Genomic DNA, 5,000 nt, shown 5'->3' with positions numbered 1-5,000 from the left:
CATATATATATTATCATATACTATAACTATAATAGATTGCCATCTATTATAGATATAATATATTATTTATACATATAATTATCATATATATATATTATATAAACTAAATCTCGAATAACTATATAACTATATTATATATACTAGGAGTATAATATATATATATATTATAACATATAACTATATATATATTATCATATATATATATTTTATATATTAGTATTTTTAACACATATGGTATATAAAATAAATTATTATATGTTAATTATATTATATACTATATTATATATATAATATTTATATATCGATAATATATATATATATATATATATAATATTATATATATAGCTACAAAATGTCCTATAATATCTAATTTGCACTACATCAGAATTAATATATTTTCATAAATGTTTAACCGAGGGAGATTTTTTTAGGCAATAAGAGATTTGCCGGCCCACGGGCGCGAACCATTAACACATTGAAATCCAGGATGACACCAAAGCCTTAAGCCCTCCCCGCCACCACAAGAAGATATAAGTTTTTTCTGCCTCCCACCTCAAATACCTGTCGCTCTCAGGTATTCATAGTTTTCGATACTGTACAAACCACCTCGACCTTGAAGAGTTGTAGTGCTTCTCTCCGCACGTAGCCAGTATATAAGTCTTGTCACATTAACCTGATTCATATACATATATCGAGCTACAAATATCCTTTAATATCTAATTCGCTGTACTTCGGAATTGATATATTTTCATATATGTTTAACAGAAAGGGAATATTTTAGTTGACAAGAGATTTGCCTGCTCACGGGCGCGAACTATCGACATCTTCATATTCAGGACGACAGTGAAGCCTTAACCTTCCTCACAACCGCAACAGGATGTAAGTTTATGCTTCTGCCCATCCCAAATACCTGTCGCTCTCAGGTATTCATAGTTTTGTAGACGGTTTTAACCCCCTCGACCTCGGTAGCGTTGTAGTGCTTTTGTAGCTTGATATATGTATATGAATCACGGTAATGTGACATGACTTATATAATGGCTACGTGCGAAGAAAAGTACTACAACGCTACCGAGGTCGAGGGGGTTTGCGCAGTCTCCAAAACTACGAATACCTGAGAGCGACTGGTATTTGAGGTGGGAGGCAGCATAAACTTATGTCCTCTTGTGGTGGCGGGTTTGGTTAAGGCTTCGCTGGCGTCCTGGAATTGAAGGTGTCAAAGGTTCGCGCTCTTAAGGATTATTTCCTTAATGGAAGTGGATTTTGAGACACAAAAACATCACGTAACTTTCCTGACTCCCATCAGGACGCAAGAGCAAACCAAACGTATCAGTATGCGCACCTACATAGAAAATGGGAGGCCAGAATGAAGACACCATAAAAGGGGACAACGTAAAAAACAAACCTTCAGAAGTTCATAGGCATCTTGTGGATGGACGGTCACACATCCAGAGGCGAGAACCTTCCCTGTTGCAACCTGCCGCCATTGTCAGCCAACTCGTGGTCCTATCCCTGAACCTTCTACACTGAAGCCAACTCTCCTACAAGTAAATATGTTCTTTATACAGATGTTCTTCATCAGTCATGTAAATTCCATATTCTCTCGCTAAAACTTCCAACTATGTTTCCAAAGTGCCAGTGTTCATATCGGCCTTGCCTTGCCAGTGTAGTGTTAACAATAACTCTAAATAATAAGTGCTTTTATGGTTTGGAAGACGTATGTTTAAGGCATCTCTTGGCACCGTCCATGCACTGCCTTGTCTTCGCTAGATATCTCTGTGCCTTTTCTGGCCTTAATTCGTAAACCTTTGGATTTTCTGCCTGTCTGTGCCTGCATTCACGAACATACTTCATTTCATCGCCTCCTCCCTTGTACCTTGATTGTTACACGAGATCTGCTACCTATTAGAATTCTGTTTTAATCTTCTGATTGTTGTTTATGTAAATGTGTAAATTAATGTTACCCTAAATTATTTATCTACAACAATTCCTTGATAAGTAGGGCCCTCAGCTCATGTAACAAATCCCCCTTCTATTTTTCGTTTTGCCTATCCAAATAGCACTCCAGGATTTCATCCAAACATGCCCACAAATTTAGTATTTTCCTCGTTAAACCCATAAAATTGGTGAGTTGTGTTAGGAAAAACGTAACAAATTTGCGACCTTTACCGTAGATCTCGCAATCTACAAGGAATCTACCATCTCGCAATTGGCCGAAGAACTTGAGGAAATGTGACAGCTTGTATTAGGACCTTTAGGAAATGCCCTTGCTCCCAGTGCCACAGTGGCCGGAACAAGTGTCACTCCATCTTCCTCAGACTCAGTTCCAACAATTCCAAACACATTGTCAAACTGGCAGGTTAAAAGAGGCCAAAGGAAGAAAAGTAGATGGTATATAGCTTCCAGGTAGCTCAAGAGAGCCCTTGAGTTTTCTTCGCACTAGTGGTAATCTGGCCCTATGCCTCAATTTACCTTCCAAAGATGTCTTGCACTTCTAAACCAGAGTAGGATGCCAGGTCTTTTCCATAATTCATACTTCATCTGATTTTTAATTTCACTTCTTTTCGTAATATTTACTCTTTTCAAAGCTTTAATCATTTGTCATTTTCTTTCTCATTTTTTTTTCTTGTCTCCCTTGAACTCCCTATTACGTATAACTCGTAATTAAATATCTTACTTTAGAAATAATTGTGGCAAACTTGACCCATTCCTGAATTATTCCTGAATTATTCCTATAATGGCTCCTCCTTTTTATTTTTTAAATTATTTTTTCCCATTCTGTAAATACAGCCTACAAAATTCGCAGATCTATGAGTGCTGTCATTCCCTTGACTTCCTTACTGTAGGCAGAAGTGACACAGTTGCATGACCAACCTGGCACTCCCCACAATGACTTAGCCCTTTCAAGAGTTAAGAGATAAGATCTTGGCATATTAATCATAAATTCATCTTTAAATAATCATAACTATCGAGTATCTATTAATTTCCAGGAAATGTCCAAGCCAAAGAACAGCACAGCTAAAAGTAGCTACTATTAAATTGCTGTCATACTATTTATTTTATGCACTTAATCTGTGCCTATAAACACCCTTGACCTCAGGGGCACAACGTATACTTCGTTGTAATGCCTCATCAAGGCAACACTAACTCCATGCCTTTAACCACTGCAATGGAACGCACTCGGTCCTGTAGGATCTTAAATGTAAAAAAGCAAATGGCAGAAATTCAGACAAACTAAGGAAGAAGGAGGTAAACAAAAACTTGAAAAATAGCTTTCAACTAATTTATTTAGATCCAAAATTTACAGTTTAAACAAATGACTCATCAGCAACGGTTTGATTCAAGAAATAAAGGGATGAATCAGGGAATAAAAATTTAATTTATACTAATACTGAGATCAGCACCTTACACAAAACAATCACAATCAAAATCAACATAGCATCAGTAAAAAGAAAACATCACAACCATAAGCAGAACACAAAAATATAATTTACAAATGAGCAGTACAATAGGCGGTAATTCTAAGCCTGCATTCCGAGGCAAGGTAGACTATGGCAGTTGACGTTTTCTTATGTTATTTCACATCCTTAACAAGAATTTTAAGTAATATTTATTCGGTCGACTGTAATTAAACTATAATTTTCCTTTGATGACTTCATGACAGTACAAGGGGTGCGATATACCAACATACAGAGTTCAAAGGTAAATAACATATTAGTTACAGTCGACCGGCAAAATATTACCTTAAACTCTTGTAAAGTAAGTAAAATAACATAGGAAAACGTTAACTGCCATAGTCTACTACAACTGAACAATCTTCAAAGTTTTGGTTCAGGGTCAAGAAACGCAAACAAAGCACCATATTTGAATTCTGGTAGCTGGTGTGGGATATGTAACCACCAGGGATCCATATGTCATGTAAGGGGAGGATAGGGTGGGGATACTGGGAGAGAAAGGCACAGGACAAGATGGTAAAGCCATACTGGGATATGGTGGGAAATAACAATTCTAAATATATATCACGGACATCAAAAGCACTAAACTTTTGGAACACCAAAACACAATTGATATAACTAAATAAAGTACGTAAAGATTAGGAACCTTACCTTAAAGTGGTGAAGGATAGAGTTCAGCAGCCGCTTTCACAAAGGCGTGGAACCTCATCTTGGGATCTTAGATTTTAAAATATGCCACTGCCAAGTACCCGACAAAGTTGCCTCACGAAGTTCCCTCCACCGCCTTTCAGTTGTATTTGTATGGGCACAGGTTACTGGGTCCACAAAATTGATGGAGTGGTTGAAAGGCCTGTTTTCTCTTGACAGTACATTACCAACCTTTCATACTGCCCCAAGTAATGGACTGAAAAGTCCTTATAGCTAAGGAAACACTTAACAAATGTATTGGGCAGAGACGAGTTGGCAATGGGCCCGGAGGAGCTGGAGGTGCCAGGGACTGCTTCTGCCATCGTGCTTGGTTGATGAGTGAAGTGAAATACACAGGCAAGCATCGTCAGGAAGATGTTGCCGGGGGGTGGAGAGCACAAAACAGGGTAGGGAGGATGGGGTGGGGGTAAATGTTTACGTTTGTGAAAAAAAAAAAAACACACACACAAGAACATGGTCTTGTAATTAACGGACAATATGGGAAATCACGGAGGCAAGTTCGGGAGGTAATTGAACTTTACAAGAAATATTTCGTAAAAACGTAGCTTATGTTACGTTGATGAAACCGAAGCTATTGTGTATTATTATTAAAGTAAATAATGTTGCAATGAAATATTATGGTAGGGACACATATTTTACATAAGAGCTAATAATCCATGCATACATAAAAATATATATTATATATACACGGTTTTGCACTACTTTGCAAAGTGGAATGTCTGTAAATGTAAAAATGTAATACCATCAATTTCACATCATTGACAGAAAGGTATTGTATTTTAATATTTCCAATATCTTTATTTTATTGTAGCAGTTACTGATTTAAACTTAAGAGTAGCC

At 37.0% G+C, this 5,000-nt stretch overlaps 1 long non-coding RNA gene across 1 annotated transcript in view; it reads right to left on the bottom strand.

Moving 5' to 3' along the window:
* LOC135204149 (uncharacterized) overlaps nucleotides 1–4,460 on the bottom strand; it is an 11,279-nt gene extending 6,819 nt beyond the window's left edge. The window contains exons 1-2 of the long non-coding RNA XR_010312115.1: nucleotides 4,104–4,460; nucleotides 1,403–1,538 (exon numbers count right to left, since the gene is read on the bottom strand). This is a non-coding gene — a long non-coding RNA (uncharacterized LOC135204149). The remainder of the gene's footprint in view (nucleotides 1–1,402; nucleotides 1,539–4,103) is intronic.
* Nucleotides 4,461–5,000: the final 540 nt, after the last annotated feature.

Source organism: Macrobrachium nipponense, chromosome 24, assembly GCF_015104395.2.
Source record: "Macrobrachium nipponense isolate FS-2020 chromosome 24, ASM1510439v2, whole genome shotgun sequence".
Taxonomy (NCBI): Eukaryota; Metazoa; Arthropoda; class Malacostraca; order Decapoda; family Palaemonidae; genus Macrobrachium; species Macrobrachium nipponense.
The sequence above is the reverse complement of the archived record's forward strand: the minus strand, read 5'-3'. Positions and strand labels throughout refer to the sequence as shown.